Source organism: Monodelphis domestica, chromosome 1, assembly GCF_027887165.1.
Source record: "Monodelphis domestica isolate mMonDom1 chromosome 1, mMonDom1.pri, whole genome shotgun sequence".
In the NCBI taxonomy this organism is placed as follows: domain Eukaryota; kingdom Metazoa; phylum Chordata; class Mammalia; order Didelphimorphia; family Didelphidae; genus Monodelphis; species Monodelphis domestica.
Genome location: NC_077227.1, coordinates 451,232,003 through 451,250,989, shown reverse-complemented (window position 1 = coordinate 451,250,989; position 18,987 = coordinate 451,232,003).

Genomic DNA, 18,987 nt, shown 5'->3' with positions numbered 1-18,987 from the left:
ATATTGTTTAATTTCCAATTGGTTTTAGATTTGGTTTTCCATGTACCATTACTAATCATTATTTTTATTGCCTTGTGATCTGAGAAGGCTGCATTCATTATTTCTGCTTTTTTGCATTTGTGTGCTATGTTTCTGTGACCTAATGTATGGTCAATTTTTGTGAATGTGCCATGTGGTGCTGAGAAGAAGGTGTATTCCTTTTTATCCCTATTTATTTTTCTCCATATGTCTATTAATTCTAATTTTTCTAAGATTTCATTCACTTCTTTTACCTCTTTCTTATTTATTTTTTGATTTGATTTATCTAAATTTGATAATGGTTGGTTTAAGTCTCCCACTAGTATGGTTTTATTGTCTATTTCTTCCTTCAATTCTCCTAGTTTCTCCATTAGAAATTTGGGTGCTATATTATTTGGTGCATACATGTTGATTAATGATATTTCCTCATTGTCTAGAGTCCCTTTTAACAAAATATAATTACCTTCCCTATCCCTTTTGATCAGGTCTATTTTTGCATTGGCTTTATCAGATATCATGATTACCACTCCTGCCTTCTTTCTATCAGTTGAGGCCCAGAAGGTCTTACTCCATCCTTTAATTCTGACCTTGTGGGTGTCAACCCGCCTCATGTGTGTTTCTTGAAGACAACATATGGTAGGGTTTTGGATTCTAATCCATTCAGCTATTCGTCTACGTTTTATGGGTGAGTTCATCCCATTCACGTTCAAAGTTATGATTGTCATTTGTGGACTCCCTGGCATTTTGATTGCCTTCCCTAATTCTAACCTTTTCTTCTTCGGCTCTACCTTTTAGTCCAGTGATTTACTTTGAATCAGTCCCCCTTGTCCCCTCCCTTGATGTTTCCCTTTTTAGTCCCTCCCTTTTTCTTCCCTCCCCCTCCCCCCTCTCTTTCCCTCCCTTTTTGTTCTCCCTCTCCCCCTCCCCCCCTTGGTTTTCCCTTCTCCTTACCCTTGTTGGGTAAGATAGAATTCAAGATCCCAATGGATCTGGATGTTTTTCCCTCTCAGAGTTGATTTCCCTGAGATTGAGGTTTAAGTACCCCCCCCCCTCTCTTCCTCTCCTTCTTATAGGAGTTTTGTTCATATCCTTTTATCTGGTGGATTTTTAAGTGAACGGGTGGACAAATTGGGTCAGTCATTATAGAGAATTTCTGTGAGAGTATAGCTGGTTTGCTATGGCAGAAAAGAAGAAAGTCACATCTGAAGTAATGCTTTCCTTACAAAGGTTAATTTATATACAAACATAGTTAAAAACAAATTGATATAGCCAATTGAATTTTAAGTATATTTGTTATGTAACATAGCACTTATCACTAGCTAGTAGGAAAGCAAATATTTATATTGCAACTAGGTAGGTGGCTGAAAATTAAAAAAAAATTTTTTTTAAGAATTTCCATCTTTCAGTCAGAGAGTTAGCAAAATTTTCCTACATTGCATTTCCCACCACATATTTGTGGGAGAGCACATTTTCACTTTATTTTTGTTTTAAATCAAAACACAGAAATAAATTCTATTTGGAACCAGACTCAAGACTATGTTTGTCTGGTGTGGAGCCAAATATTACAAACCTTTGGTCAAAGAAGTCCAACACTGAAATTAAGTTTATATATTATTATTGTATTATGTTAAACATCTTCCAAGTTGTAACTTATTTCATTTAAAATGTCATTTACATTCAATAAAATTTATAAAATAAAGAAATTTAATATGACGTCTTATAGATAATAATAAGCATATGAGGTCTTTTATGTTTTCTTTTAATTCTTACAGAATGTCCCACATAAAATATTCATAATTATTTTATAATTAGAGTTTTCAGAATAAAATTTTATAATTATAATCATATAATGTAAACATTAATTTAGAGATGGGGACTAAAGTTATCATTATAGTTATTATAAGCATTTAGTGAATAAATCTAATAGAATATTATGAGCAGTACATTAAATTACTTGAGGCTCATGACATATTCTTTTGTTGTAATGCTGGATAAAAGGGATTTATGGAGCAAAAAATGTTGAGAACCACTGCCCTGAAGAGAAACTTTCACCCTGGGGATTTGCTGTCCTGATTGGTACCTTCTGGACCATTCCAGATGGGGTTGGAAAGCCCCAGCCATCATGCCTCTTTATTTCATTCCCTGCCTTTTGACCATCCCTCACAGCTCTGCCAACTACTTTGCTGCCTTTCATCTCCCTCCCTCCTCTTCAAGTTCTGGAATCATGAACTATGAACATATCAACTCCATCATTATTATTGGAAGACATGTGTCAATCTATTCCTCTATGGAATAGAGTCAAGATGACAGATTAGGGGCAGCCACCTAGCTGAATTCTCCCAAGATTTCCCTCCAATGACCTTTAAAATAATGTTTCAAACCACATTTTGGAGTGACAGAGCCAACAAAAGGACAGTGTGAGACATTTTTCTGGCCTAAGAAAATGTAAGATGTTGTCAGGAAAAGTCTGTAGCTTCAGGGTGGAACCCTGACTCGAGCCCAAACAGGGGTGGGAATAGCAGCAGCTGCAGTTTTGGGAACTCAGCTTAGAAATATTCTGGGTCACAGATTCAGGGAAGAGAGGACCAACCTGATAGTCATAAGGGAGCAGGGGACCTGGTCACAATACCAAAGGAAAGAGGAGCATTAGTGCTTGCAGTTACAAGGGAATAAATACAGGGGAGATGGATAAAGACCAGAGTGTAGATCAGGAGAGCAATGACTATATCATGCCCAGGATCACATAACTTTGGAAGCATGAAAATTTTTCAGATCACCAAAACTAACTTGAAAATTGCAGCATGGAAGCTTAGGAAAGTGCCTCCCCAGCCCCAGGTTAGCAGAATCCAACATTAACATAAAGTTCAAAATCAAGATATAGGCTGGGAAAATGAGCAAACAACAACAACAACAACAAATTTGACCATAAAAAGCAACTATTGTGGCACAGACAAAACTCAGAAAAAGACAACAATGTGGGGGAAAAAAAGCAAAAGCCTCAAAGAAAAATGTTAATTGGACCCAAAGTCTACAAGAAAACTAGAAGAATTCAAAAAAGAAATAAAAGTAAAGGAAAATTTGGAAAAAGAAAAGAGGGTAATGCAAGCAAATTCAGAAAAAAAGAATTAGCAGCTTGATTTTTTTTAAAAGGCACAGAAATCTATTGAAGAGAACTCCTTAAAAAGCAGAATTGGCCAAATGGAAAAAAGAGTAACAAAATCTCACTGAAGAAAATAATTTCTTAAAAATTAAATTGAGCAAGGGGAAACTAGGAACTCCATGAGACATCAAGAAACAATAAAACAAAGTCAAAAGAATGAAACAATGGAAGAAAATATGAAATATCTCATTGGAAAAATAATTGATCTGGAAAATACATCTAGGAGAAATAATGTAATAATTATTAGAATACCTTAAAGTCATGATCAAAGAAAGAGCCTAGCTATCCTATTTCAAAAAATTATCAAGGAAAACTGTTCTAATATCTTAGATCCAGAGAGTAAAATAGAATTGAAAGAATTCATCAATTACCTCCTGAATGAGATTCCAAAATGAAAACTCCCAGGAATATTTTAACCAAATTCTAGAGCTCCCAGGTCAAAAAGAAAATGTTTCAAGTAGCCAGAAAGAAACAATTTAAATATTATAGAACCACAGTCAGGATAACACAAGATTTAGCAGCTTCTATATTAAAGGACCAGAGGGCTTGTTATATGATGTTCCAGAAGGCAAAAGACCTAGGATTACAACCAAGAATTACCTACCAAGCAAAATTGAGTATAATTATTCAGGGGGGAAAATGGACACTTTAATGAAATAGAGAAATTTCAAGTATTATTGATGAAAGGACCAGAACCGAATAGAAATTTGGCATTCAAACATAAGACTCAAGAGAAGCATAAAAAGGTAAATGTGAAAGACTCAAAAAGGGACTCAAAAAGTTAAACTGTTTACTTTCCTTTATAGTAAGATGATGCATGTAACTCCTAAGAACTTTATCATAATTAGAACAGTTAAAAGGAGTTTACAAACACAGAGTGTGGAGTGTGAGTTGATTATGTTGGTATTATCTCCAAAACAAAAATAAAAGGAAGGCTGAGAAAAAGTGATGCACTGGGGGAAGAAGAAAGGGAGAGATGGAATGAGGAAATTTTTCTCACATAAAAGAGGCATGCAAGGAAAAGCATTTACAATGGAATGGAAAATGAGGGAAGGTAGGTAATGCTTGAACCTCACCCTTATCAGAATTGGTTCAAAGAAGGAAAAATATGTATATATACTCAGCTATATATAGAACTATAACTAACCCAATAAGGAAATAAGAAGGGAAAGAGGTCATAGAAGGTGAGGGGCAGAGAATTAATAAAAGGGAGGGTGAATTAAAGTAAGCAGTAGTTAGAAGCAAAATAGGGGACAGGATAAAAGAGAGAGAAAAGAGAAATAGAAGAAAATGGGTTGGAGGAAAATAAATCGTAATCATAACTGAATGTGAATGAGATGACCTCAACCATTAAACAGAAACAGATATTTATATTGAACTGAGTCTAAAATTTTAAAATAAAAGTCATTCCCCAATTGATAAATGGTCAAAGGATATATAAAAAGACAGTTTTCAGAAGAAATCAAAACTATAACCATGAAGAAATATTTTAAATAACTACTGACTAGAGAAGTAAATGAAAACAACTCTGAGGCACCACCTCATCCCTCTCAGAAATGACATATGCTGGAGGGGTAAGAAAAAAATAGGTACACTAATGAACTGGTCCAACCATTCTGGAGAACAATTAGGAACTATACTCAAAAAGCTATAAAACTGTGCATACCTTTTGACCCACCAATACCACTACTCAGAGATTTTTTTTTTAATGGAAAAGGACCTATCTGTACAAAAATATTTATAGCAGCTCTTTTTTTGTGGTGGCCAAGGAATTGGAAATTGAGGGGATGCTCATCAGTTGGGGAATGGATGAAAAAATTGTCATATGATTCTGATGAATTACTACTGTGCCATAAGAAATGACAAGAGGGATTGGTTTCAGAAAAAAAGAGCAATATCTACATGAACTAATGCAAAATGAAGCAAGTACCAGGAGATCATTGTGCACAGTAACAGCAATATTTTAATGATGATCAACTGTGAAAGGCTACTCTGATCAATACAATGATCCAAGACAATTCCCAAGACCCACAATGAAAAAATGCTATCTACCTCCAGAGAGAGAAATGATAAACTCTAAATGCAAATTGAAGTATGATTTTCTCACTTTATTTTTTCTTTCCTTGAAATATGAAAATATGTTTTGCATGATTTCACATGTATAATTGATGTCATATTGCTTGCTTTCTCAGTGGGTAGGGGAAGGGGTCAAATAGAGGTAGAGAATTTGGAACTCAAAATTTAAAAAGAAAAGACCTATAAATTATAAATGTTAATCTACCTAGGGCTCGATTTGTCCATTTAACCATTGCAACATCTCTTACATATACCTCCTTCTCTCCTACAGCCCTGTAATTTTCTAGGTTATAATTTATTGGCTTTTTACCTCTCTTTCTCTCCTTTCCCTTATAAAACCTTACTCTTCATCTACACCGTGACCTCCAATCCCTTAACTCCTCAATTCTCTTTCTGGCTGTCTCTCCTGCATTAGCCACTTTCTCCAGTGTTCTCCATCTTGAATCCTTGGTGAACCAATACAACTCTTCATTGTCTCCCTCTCTTGAATCCCTAGCCCCCTTATCATATCCCTTATTATACCCAGCCAAGCTTCAGCCTCTGATCATTCCCACCATTTATTGCCTTCACTCCTAGCTATATGTTGCTAAATGAAGATGGACAAAAGCACACAACCATTCTGATGGGATCCAGTACACACTGCACAACCTCAGTGCTGCTAGGCAACTAAAATCTTACCTTTTATGGGAAGCCTTCCCTAACCCCTCTTAATTCTAGTGTTTCTTTCTCTGTTAATATTTTTTCCTATTTATTTATTGGTAAAAAAAAAATTCAAGGTTAGGTGAAAGGTAAAAAAATATTTTTTTTCCTATTTATCTTGTACATAGCTTGCTTTGCATATGTTTATTTGCATGTTGTCTCTCCCATTAGACTGTAAGCTTCTTAAAAGAAAGAATTGTCTTTGTCTTTTTGTGATTCCCCAGTGCTTAGCACAGTGTCTGGCACACAGTTGTTGTTCATCCTTGGTTTTGAAGAGGACTATTGACTTCACTGATGATGTCTTGACTTTGGCATGAATTTGATTTAAGTATGGCAGAGTTGCACAAAGTCATCAAACTTACTCTTTCATCCAGGTCCAGTGGCAAACAAATCAGGACAACTGGAGATGATCTGGGATGCAGTAGGCAATCATGGTGTCTTGGACATCTGACCAAGCTCTAAGCCCTCCACAGCTCCTACTTTAGCCACCTTCATGGCCATTGGAACAAATTGATCTTATCTGCTCATTCCTCAGGGAGAAGGCTTTCCATTCTTGGGGTAGACATCCCCCTAACTCTCTGACAGATTTGAGACCTGTCAATCACCTTCATCTGCTGAGACGCTTTTACCTGTGTGTGGCCCCTGTGCATGCTGCAACTTCTTGGAGTCACAGGTGAGAGTTGGGTGAAAGGCAGACACCAAAGGTGGAGGAGCAGCCCTGAATAGGGCTCAGCCAGCCCTCATACCAGAGGTGCTAGTTCTCCCTGAATACTCCATAAGGAAAAGTAGGAGCTTAATAAATGTTTATTGAATTTACTGAATAGACCAAAATGCCTCTTCCTTTCTTCTACTACCTTCTACATGCCAGCACCTGGAGGACAGAGACTCTTTTTTTTTTATTAGTATCCTCAGTTTTTTACAGTGTTTGGCAGGGTATATGAATAATTAATAAATGCTTTCAATTTATTCATTCCTTTAAGCTGTAGGATTATAGTTTCATACATTTTGAGTTGGAAGAGACTTCAGAGGCCATCTGCTCCAACCTTTTTGTTTTACAGAAGAAACTGAGTGTCAGAGAGGGGAAGTGATTTTCCCAAGATCACATAGGCGAAGGGGATCAACAGCAGGTCTTGAACTCAAGTCTTCTGACTCCAGAGACAATGCTTATTCCACTGTACCAAGACAATAGTAGTAGTAGTAGTCTCTTGGTAACCGAGGATGACGATTGTCTTTGTGTGTTTTTGGGCACAGACACTTGTGCATGAAGATTTAAGTGGAAAAGTCGATGCACAGAGACAGTCCCACTCTCTCTGCGTTGGAAGCCTGGGTCCAGTGGCACGAAAGGTCGTTACACCTGGAGACTTCCTCAGCTGCATTGGATGGCCGTGTTGTCCTTTGTGCTCCAACATGCCCTAAGCACTCCACAGTGCTTTGCTGTATCGCCATCTCAGCCGTTGAACCTTCTTGTTGGTTTCTTCCACCTGTTCTGCCAAAACAGTCTTCACATGCTGGGTGAGCAAAGCCCTAGTTCACCAGGGGTCGACGACGACAACGACGACCCAATGGCTACCCTCAAAAGGTTTAGCCGGCCTGACGATAGGCATGAAGTAAAGGCCTGTGAACTTTTTGATCGCCATTCCAGTTATGTAGAAACCATTCCCCCCATCTCTTCCCCCAGCTTAGTTCTGGATGGAGGGCCATGTTTTGGATGGTGAAAGTTGAAAGAAATATAGATGCTAGATAAATGAGGGTATTGCTATATTCTTTTTAAAAAACCTTTACTTTCCATATTAGTAACAACTCTAAGACTGAAGGGCAAAGGCTAGGCAAACCAGGTTAAGTGATTTGCCCAGGATCACCCAGATAGCTATAATCTTATTAATAATGATGCTCATTGGCATTCCCAAGGTCATGAAGATGAATAACAAGGACAAGCGCTAAGCCATATTGACAAACAGAGAGTTTTGCATTAGGTGACTTTTCACATCTTCCAGAATAATGGTCATGTGGGACTGTGGCCTTGGGACTAGTTACTAAGGGCCAAGAAGATGGGCCTACTACTCTGAGCCAAAGCAAAAATGAAGCCAATTTTTTATAAGTAGTAAATGACTCAGCAGACATTGTCCTTGCTGTGGTTATTCCCTAGTAGTATGATAGGATAAATCTCTACCAAGGCCCTGCAGACTGGAGGCTCTTAATGAGTCATTATTAGTTCCCTTATTCAACTAGCTGAAAGGGTTTCCAAAGAGTTTGTCCAATATCACCTGATTTGCTGCATGACCTCAGGCAAGATATTTTACTCTTCTGAGTCTCAGTCTTCTCTTTTAAATGGTCATCTTTTATTAAATAAGGTCCTGCTCCTTATCAACCTCATCATGACAGGAAGATAACCTTAGTTTCTTTCTCTCTCTCTCTTTTTTATTTCTTTCTCATTTAAAAATAATCTATTTTCTCTCCTTCCCACCTCTACCACTACCTCCAGTGGAAAAATAAAGAAAAATAAGATATTTGTGGAAAATATGCAATATCAGGCAAAACAAATTCTTGCATTGGTCATGTCCAAAAAAATGTAGCTCTCTCTGTCCCCTGAGTCCATCCCCTCTCGGTCAGGAGATGTAACCATAGGATCTTAAAGACAAAGCCAGTGAAACACAAACTTTTTTTTTTTTAAATATATTTTATTTGATCATTTCCAAGCATTATTCGTTAAAGACATAGATCATTTTCTTTTCCTCCCCCCCACCCCCCATAGCTGACGCGTAAGTCCACTGGGCATTAGATGTTTTCTTGATTTGAACCCATTGCTTTGTTGATAGTATTTGCATTAGAGTGTTCATTTAGAGTCTATCCTCTGTCATGTCCCCTCAACCTCTGTATTCAGGCAGTTGCTTTTTCTCGGTGTTTCCACTCCCATAGTTTATCCTTTGCTTATGAATGGTGTTTTTTTCTCCTGGATCCCTGCAAGTTGTTCAGGGACATTACACCGCCACTAATGGAGAAGTCCATTACGTTCGATTATACCACAGTGTATTAGTCTCTGTGTACAATGTTCTCCTGGTTCTGCTCCTCTCACTCTGCATCACTTCCTGGAGGTTGTTCCAGTCTCCATGGAACTTCTCCACTTTATTATTCCTTTTAGCACAATAGTATTCCATCACCAACATATACCACAGTTTGTTCAGCCATTCCCCAATTGATGGGCATCCCCTCGTTTTCCAGTTTTGGGCCACCACAAAGAGCGCAGCTATGAATATTTTTGTACAAGTCTTTGTGTCCATTATCTCTTTGGGGTACAGACCCAGCAGTGCTATGGCTGGGTCAAAGGGTAGATATTCTTTTGTCGCCCTTTGGGCATAGTTCCAAATTGCCCTCCAGAATGGTTGGATCAGTTCACAACTCCACCAGCAATGAATTAATGTCCCTACTTTGCCACATCCCCTCCAGCATTCATTACTTTCCTTTGCTGTTATGTTAGCCAATCTGCTAGGTGTGAGGTGATACCTCAGAGTTGTTTTGATTTGCATCTCTCTGATTATAAGAGATGTAGAACACTTCTTCATGTGCTTGTTAATAGTTTCGATTTCTTTATCTGAGAACTGCCTATCCATTTCCCTTGCCCATTTATCAATTGGAGAATGGCTTGATTTTTTGTACAATTGATTTAGCTCATTATAAATATGAGTAATTAAACCTTTGTCAGAGGTTTCTATGAAGATTTTTTCCCAATTTGTTGTTTCCCTTCTGATTTTAGTTATATTGGTTTTGTTTGTACAAAAGCTTTTTAGTTTGATGTAGTCAACATTATTTATTTTACATTTTGTGATTCTTTCTATATCTTGCTTGGTTTTAAAGCCTTTCCCCTCCCAAAGGTCTGACATGTATACTATTCTGTGTTTACCCAATTTGCTTATGGTTTCCTTCTTTATGTTTAAGTCACTCACCCAATTTGAATTTATCTTGGTGTAAGGTGTGAGGTGTTGATCTATTCCTAGTCTCTCCCACACTGTCTTCCAATTTTCCCAGCAGTTTTTATCAAATAGTGGATTTTTGTCCCAAAAGCTGGGATCTTTGGGTTTATCGTATACTGTCTTGCTGAGGTCGCTTTCCCCCAGTCTATTCCACTGATCTTCCTTTCTGTTTCTTAGCCAGTACCAAATTGTTTTGATGACTGCTGCTTTGTAATATAGTTTGAGGTCTGGGACTGCAAGGCCCCCATCATATGTGTTTTTTTTCATTATTTCCCTGGATATCCTTGATCTTTTGTTCTTCCAAATGAACTTTGTTATGGTTTTTTCTAAATCAGTGAAGAAGAATTTTGGTAGTTCAATGGGTATGGCACTAAATAGATAAATAAGTTTGGGTAGGATGGTCATTTTTATTATATTGGCTCGTCCTATCCATGAGCAGTTAATGTTTTTCCATTTGTTCAAGTCTAGTTTTAGTTGTGTGGCGAGTGTTTTGTAGTTGTGTTCATATAGTTCCTGTGTTTGTCTTGGGAGGTAGATTCCTAGGTATTTTATTTTGTCTAAGGTGATTTTGAATGGGATTTCTCTTTCTAGTTCTTGCTGCTGAGCTGTGTTGGAGATATATAGAAAAGCTGATGATTTATGTGGGTTTATTTTGTATCCTGCAACTTTGCTAAAGTTGTTGATTATTTCAATTAGCTTTTTGGTTGAATCTCTAGGATTCTTTAAGTAGATCATCATGTCATCCGCAAAGAGTGATAACTTGGTCTCCTCCTTGCCTATTTTGATGCCTTCAATTCCTTTATCTTCTCTAATTGCTACTGCTGGTGTTTCTAGTACAATGTCAAATAGTAGAGGTGATAATGGGCATCCTTGTTTCACTCCTGATCTTATTGGGAATGCATCTAGTTTATCCCCATTGCAGATGATATTAGCTGTTGGTTTTAGATATATACTGTTTATTATTTTTAGGAATGACCCTTCTATTCCTATGCTTTCTAGTGTTTTTAATAGGAATGGGTGTTGTATTTTATCAAAGGCTTTTTCTGCATCTATTGAAATAATCATGTGGTTCTTGCTAGTTTGCTTGTTGATGTGGTCAATTATGTGGATGGTTTTCCTAATGTTGAACCAGCCTTGCATCCCTGGTATGAATCCTACTTGATCATGGTGAATGATCCTTCTGATCACTTGCTGGAGTCTTTTTGCTAGTATCCTATTTAAGATTTTTGCATCTATATTCATTAGGGAGATTGGCCTATAGTTTTCTTTCTCTGTTTTTGACCTGCCTGGTTTTGGAATCAGTACCATGTTTGTGTCGTAAAAGGAGTTTGGTAGAACTCCCTCTTTGCTTATTATGTCAAATAGTTTGTATAGTATTGGGATTAACTGTTCTCTGAATGTTTGATAGAATTCACAGGTGAATCCATCAGGCCCTGGGGATTTTTTCTTAGGAAGTTCTTTGATGGCTTGTTGGATTTCAATTTCTGATATGGGATTATTTAGGAATTCTATTTCCTCTTCTGTTAGTCTAGGCAGTTTGTATTTTTGTATATATTCATCCATTTCTCCTAAATTGGTGTATTTATTGCCATATAATTGGGCAAAGTAATTTCTAATGATTGCCTTAATTTCCTCTTCATCGGAGGTGCTGTCCCCCTTTTCATCTTTAATGCTGTGAATTTGCTTTTCTTCCTTCCTTTTTTTAATTAGATTGACCAGTACCTTGTCTATTTTGTTTGTTTTTTCAAAGTACCAGCTTCTTGTCTCATTTATTAAATCAATAGTTCTATCACTTTCGATTTTATTAATTTCTCCCTTAATTTTTAGGATTTCTAATTTGGTTTTCTGCTGGGGGTTTTTAATTTGATCGCTTTCCAGTTTTTTCATTTGCATTTCCAATTGATTGATCTCTGCTCTCCCTTGTTTGTTAATATAAGCATTCAGGGATATGAATTTACCTCTGATTACCGCTTTGGCTGCATCCCAAAAGGTTTGAAAGGATGTTTCGCCATTGTCATTTTCCTTGATGAAATTATTAATTGTTTCTATGATTTCTTCTTTAACTAAATGGTTTTGGAGTATCATATTGTTTAATTTCCAATTGGTTTTAGATTTGGTTTTCCATGTACCATTACTAATCATTATTTTTATTGCCTTGTGATCTGAGAAGGCTGCATTCATTATTTCTGCTTTTCTGCATTTGTGTGCTATGTTTCTGTGACCTAATGTATGGTCAATTTTTGTGAATGTGCCATGTGGTGCTGAGAAGAAGGTGTATTCCTTTTTGTCCCTATTTATTTTTCTCCATATGTCTATTAATTCTAATTTTTCTAAGATTTCATTCACTTCTTTTACCTCTTTCTTATTTATTTTTTGATTTGATTTATCTAAATTTGATAATGGTTGGTTTAAGTCTCCCACTAGTATGGTTTTATTGTCTATTTCTTCCTTCACTTCTCCTAGTTTCTCCATTAGAAATTTGGGTGCTATATTATTTGGTGCATACATATTGATTAATGATATTTCCTCATTGTCTATAGTCCCTTTTAACAAAATATAATTACCTTCCCTATCCCTTTTGATCAGGTCTATTTTTGCATTGGCTTTATCAGATATCATGATTACCACTCCTGCCTTCTTTCTATCAGTTGAGGCCCAGAAGGTCTTACTCCATCCTTTAATTCTGACCTTGTGGGTGTCAACCCGCCTCATGTGTGTTTCTTGAAGACAGCATATGGTAGGGTTTTGGATTCTAATCCATTCTGCTATTCGTCTACGTTTTATGGGTGAGTTCATCCCATTCACGTTCAAAGTTATGATTGTCATTTGTGGACTCCCTGGCATTTTGATTGCCTTCCCTAATTCTAACCTTTTCTTCTTTGGCTCTACCTTTTAGTCCAGTGATTTACTTTGAATCAGTGCCCCTTGTCCCCTCCCTTGATGTTTCCCTTTTTAGTCCCTCCCTTTTTCTTCCCTCCCCCTCCCCCCTCTCTTTCCCTCCCTTTTTGTTCTCCCTCTCCCCCTCCCCCCCTTGGTTTTCCCTTCTCCTTACCCTTGTTGGGTAAGATAGAATTCAAGATCCCAATGGATCTGGATGTTTTTCCCTCTCAGAGTTGATTTCCCTGAGATTGAGGTTTAAGTAACCCCCCCCCCCCTCTTCCTCTCCTTCTTATAGGAGTTTTCTTCCCCTCCCCTTCCCATGTGAATCTTTGTGTGAGAATGATTATTCTATTTGGTCTTTCTTTACCCCCTGTTTATACATTACATTTTCCCCACATATTAGTATACATAGATTGATATAAATGTAGTCCTTATAGAAGACAGTTTGAGTAAAAGAAGAAGATAACATTTTTCCCCTTTCCTTAATATTTACCTTTTCAGGTATTCCTTGCTCTTTGATTTTCGGTATCAAACTTTCCACAGAGCTCTGGTCTTTTCTTTGCAAAGAGTTGGAAGTCTTCTATTTTGTTGAATGCCCATACTTTCCCTTGGAAGTATATAGTCAGTTTTGCTGGGTAGCTGATTCTTGGTTGGAGACCCAGCTCTCTTGCCTTTCTGAAGATCATGTTCCATGCCTTACGATCATTCAGAGTAGAAATTGCAAGGTCTTGTGTGACCCTGATTGGCATTCCTTTATATCTAAATTGTCTTTTTCTGGCTTCCTGTAGGATTTTTTCTTTTGTTTGATAGCTTTGGAATTTGGCAATTACATTCCTGGGAGTTGTCTTTTGGGGGTTTAGTGTAGAAGGTGTTCTGTGAGCTCTGTCAGTGGCTGTATTGCCCCCTTGTTCTAGAATCTCTGGGCAATTTTCTTTGATTATATCTTGTATCACCATGTCCAGTTTGGTGTTTATTTCTGGCTTTTCTGGGAGTCCAATTATTCTTAAATTATCCCTTCTCCCTCTATTTTCCAGATCTATCACCTTGTCGGTGAGATATTTTATGTTCTCTTCTAATTTCTTGGTATTTTGGCTTTGCTTTATTAATTCTTGCTCTTTTACACAATCGTTGTCTTCCAGCTGCCTGATTCTGGCCTTTAAAGCCTGGTTTTCCTTTTCAGTTTCATCATACCGGTTTTGTAGATGCGTGAATTTCTTTTGCATTATTTCCAACTTTTCCTCCCAGAAGGCTTCCATCTTTTTGGTCATTTCTGATTCAAATTCTTCATAGGTTTGTGGAGAGTTTCCATTTCCTTTGGAAGGTTTTGGAGCATTTTCTTGTATATCTTCTTCTATCTGCTCTGTATTTTGTATTTTGGCTCCATAGAATGTGTCCAAAGTCGCCCCTTTCTTCTTATTTTTCTTGGTATTTTGGGGCTTCTGTGGTTCTGTGGAGTTTGCCATTTCTGAATGTGGAGGATTAGCTTTTCTTGTCTCTGTCTGGTGTTCAGAGGCTTTAGTCCTGGGCAGATGGTTCTATGAGCTTTCCCTGGGTTAAACTGAATATGCCTCACTGGAACTGGAATGGAAGGGTCGGACCATGTTGCTTTCCGGAAGTTGCCTTCAGAATCGCTGGCCGTGAGGCTGTTTCATCGGCCTGCGGGGGGGATGGGCTGCAGCTAACCCAAGCTCTGAGGGCAAGGACTTTCACTGAGACTTGGATAGCAGGATCCAGCCCGTGAGGCTGTCTTGCCCGCCCTGAGGGTTGCTGTTGTTTCGACCAGCTCTCTGCAGCGGAAGCCCCAGGCAGTAACTTTCACCGGGACTCGGGTAGAAGGCCCTGAGGGTTGTTGTTCCGAGGACCCTGCTCTCTGAGCCCTGCCGGGCTGCGGCTTCCGGGAGCCTTGGACTCTGCACTCCTACCCCTGAGGTCCGAGTGATCTCGGGTTCTGGCTTTTGAGGGGAGCTGTACCTTTTGAATCGGGTCCAGGTCCAGGAGGAGGGTTCCCAGGGTCTGTGCTGTTGATCGTTTTGAATTTCGGCGCCTTAGGAGCTTATCGTTTGAGATCGGTCAGGAAGGGTTTTCCGGAGATCTGAACTTTAGCTTTCTCTAAGCCGCCATCTTAACCGGAAGTCCGAAACACAAACTTTTTAAAAACCTTACCCATCTGTCCAGACCTGGCAATGGACTGTGCCCTTATTGTCCAAGCACTGTCATAGCTAAGTATAGAGAAGCTCAGTACCAGATTTGCTCAGATGGTTGAATTTTTCACTCACAGAAATTCTTGGACTGGACTATCTAATAAGTTGTGCTATGTGTGTATCACAAACACAATCTGTTTGTTCAAAGATTTACCCACATTGACAAAATCCTAGTTCCTTGAAGACTTCTAGTCTTGAAGTAAGCACATATTAAACATTAAAGACCTATAGAAAGGGAAGGAATTCTAAATATTTAATAAAAAGTAGTAGGAATAGTAGTAAGTAGGAGTGATGCTGCCTTCAGTCCATCTTTTATTCTTCAACTCTCTATCGCCCCTCAAAATGGATTTTCTGGTGTTCCTCAAACATGTCATCTGATGTCCCATCTCCATATCTTTGCACAGATCCCCCTGCATGAAATGTTCAGGCTTTTCTCTACTTAGGATATTCAGATTCCTGTTCAGTCTCTATCACCTTGTATGTGGGATCTTTCCAGTTCTGGCATCTTTCCCCAAAGAAATTATCTTGTATTTATGTATTCATTGAATATTTGTTGACTATATTTATGCATATATTATATATAAATATTAAATAGTATTATTAGAATTAAATATATTATATATTTGTTATGTATGATTTATCTTATTTATATTTATAATATATTTTAAAATATAATCATATTATTAAAATATAATATATTAAACGTATTTGGTAAATATATCTTTTAAATATACATTTTATATATATATATATATGTATATATATATATATAAATTCTGCACTACCACACTACCACCAATAGAATGGAAGCTCTTTGTGGGCAGGGACAAATCCTGTTTTGTCTTTAAATCTCCAGCACTTAGTATGAATGTCTGAAACATATACATGCTTAATAGATCCTTGTTCATTGCTTGAGTGATAATAATCACTTACAAACTGTGCTTTGCGGCACCATGTGCCAGTCACTTTGGCAGCTGTGGCCTCACCCCTCCAACATGAACTCAGCCCCAGTCCTATCTTCCTCTGCCAATCGTTTCTGTTGGTATCTAGAATCTACTAGAATCTCACCTCACTGGTCTTCATCCTAAATCTCTTTCTCTGAATCTCTTTCCCCTGAAACTTCATTTTCTCCTTAATCATTTAGCACCCTCTCCAGGGCTAACTATGCTGTCTTTCATATTCCCTGATACTTGGGGACAGGAGAACATGTTGGGATACTTCTTTTTCCCCACTGCCACTTTTAGACCCTCCTTTCGCCATCATTTCCCCAGCAACCATCTTTCCTCCTTTGAAGTCAATCCTGAGGCAGCCAAGTAATAAAATGGAGAGAGCTGGACCTGGAGTCAAGAAAACCTGAGTTCAAATCTGGCCTCAGACACTTAGGATTTGTGTGATTCTGGCCAAGTCATTGAACCTTTGCCTCGGTTTCCTCAACTACAAAATGCAGATCATAATAGCACCTACTCTCAGAGTTGTTGTTAGGATCCCATGAGAGAATATCTGGAAAATGCTTAGCATCGTGCCTGGCCAAGCACTTAGTAAAACCTTCCTTGCTGTCTAGAGTCTTCTTGCTGCCATTTTTGAACCTCTGTGCCTTCCCAACAGGTTTAGGACCTTGCTCCCCATCTTCTTCACTCCAACTCTCCACATCCTAAAGTGTCAGCTTCCCAGTTTCTTGACCTCTTCCGATCCCACGATTCCTTTCTCTACTCCAGCCACATGAAGTACTAAACATATGTTAGAGCCTTCACCCTTACCCTGGCTCATTGCCCTTGGTGCCAAAATTCCTATGTACAAAATGAGTTAAGAGAGCAATAAGCCACAGCCTCTCAAAGCCCACACACCTACCAATGACATAGAATACCTGAGAAGAATGAGGTGGAGGGGTGCCCCAAAGGCCATTCATTCCTTAGTTTCCTAGCACGGGAGGCATGGTCTATTATCATGCCACCCAAGAATTTTTCCCCTTTGAGGAGGTTTCCTCCTATTGAAGAAATGAAGGGTTTGCTAAGAATCAAGGGTCTATGTTGGTTGAAATCTGAGACCTTACTGGGCTCTGGTGTGGGAATGCATATAAATATAGGAAACAAATAATCAATCAACAAGCTTTTAGGATTTGTCCATTGAAACACATTCTGAGAATTCTCTATCATAAGTAGTAACAGCAAGAGGGTTTGTGTGTAAGAGAGAAAGTACAAGGAATCATTTTGGCTTGCAACACTCCCTAATGCTGCTAAATCAGATTAAAATGTAATTATAGGGACAGCAGGGTTGCTCAGTGGATAGAGACCCAGACCTGGAGATAGGAGGTCTCGGGTTCAAATCTGGGCTCAGATAAATCCTAACTGTATGTCCCTGGACAAGTCAGTCAACTTCCATTGCCTAGCCCTTACTGCTCTTCTGCCATGGTAGCAATGCCTAGTATTGATTCTAATCTAGAAAGTAAGGGCTTAAAAATGTGAGAAAATTTTAACAAAATAAAGAAAAATACAACAAAATATGGATAATGTTTCTATGTGGTTTTCTGAGTCAATATGTTACCCTCAGGAATCCTTATGTGGTATAGTGTCCTCTCTTTCTATTTGAGTTTGACTCAAATTCTAGTCCATTTCTCTGCCTCCAGGTTTTACCTAACTATATCTTTCCCACTTGAGGTTATGAGTCTTCTTTTGTCCAAAAATCTCCAGAAAAAGAGTCTAAAATGACAGAGTATTATGTTTCCTCTGAATGTACTCCAAGGGGAATGTCACTTTGATAAGTCCTAAATAAAATTGTGTTGAGTTGTGCTACTAAATAGCTCTTCTTTCAATAGTGCATTAAAGGGGACAGCTGGGTGATTCAGTGGATTGAGAACCAGGCCTAGTGAAAAGAGGTCCTACGTTCAAATCTAGATTCAAACACTTCCTAGATGGGCCCAACCCTAACCTCTCTTCTGCCTTAGAACCAATGCATAGTTTTCATTCTAAGACAGATAAGGTTGATTTTTTTTTTAATGTAAATAAACAGTGCCAGGATTCAAAAGTAGGTCTATCGATTCCAAATCTCATTCTCTTTTCATCATACTGCCCAGCGTGGAAAGCAGAAGAGAGAAGCTTTCCCATCCCCCTCACACTGGACCCTGGGCAGCAGAAGCATTAGGTCATCCCATTCTTAGAACGGAGAAAAAACACCAATGGGATTTACAAGGCAGGCAAGGCCCACTTGGGCAAAGAAGCAAAGAGAGAATATAACTCTCCCTTGGAATATAAAAGCAAGCTTCTAGCATGCAGGGAACCCTTGCTAGGGGGGAGCCAGGGACGCTCTATTTTGTTGGTTGATTTTTATTTTTTAATTTTGTTTTTTAATTTTTTTTCCAGGGTTACTTGCTTCATGTTGTCTCCCTCCCCTCTTCCCTTCCCACTCCCGGAGTTGACAAGCAGTTCCACTGGATTATACATGTATTATCACTCGACACCTATTTCCATATTATTCATTTTGGTTGGTTTGTTTTTTTAACTGAGCTTACTTATAATCCAGCAGAATTGTTTGTCAGCTCCAGGAGGGGGAAGGGGAGGAATATGAATCATGGAACCATGGAAGAATATTCTTAATTAATTAATAATTAATAAATAAAAATAAATAGCTTAATAAGGTAATGAGTCTCAGAAGTTCAAGTTCCTCACTCGTCTTCTGTTCATGGGCTCAGAGGAATGTGCAAGGAGGTCGTGGAGTGGCAAGGGATTTAAGGACCAGTAGGGGAAGAAGTCTGAATGTCTGGCATAAGGTCTGAGGAGCATTTCATTAGCAATTAGGAGCCATTGTCAATCTCGTAGTTATATAATAAGAGCTGGAAGGGACCTTAGAGGTCATCTCATCCAACCTTCTTCCCTTACAGGCAAGGAGACTGTGACCCAGAGAAGGGAGATGACTTTCGTAAAGACACAAAAGTCGTGAGTGATAGAGTTAGGATTTGAACTCAGATCCAAGGCTCTTTGGGTTCATAATC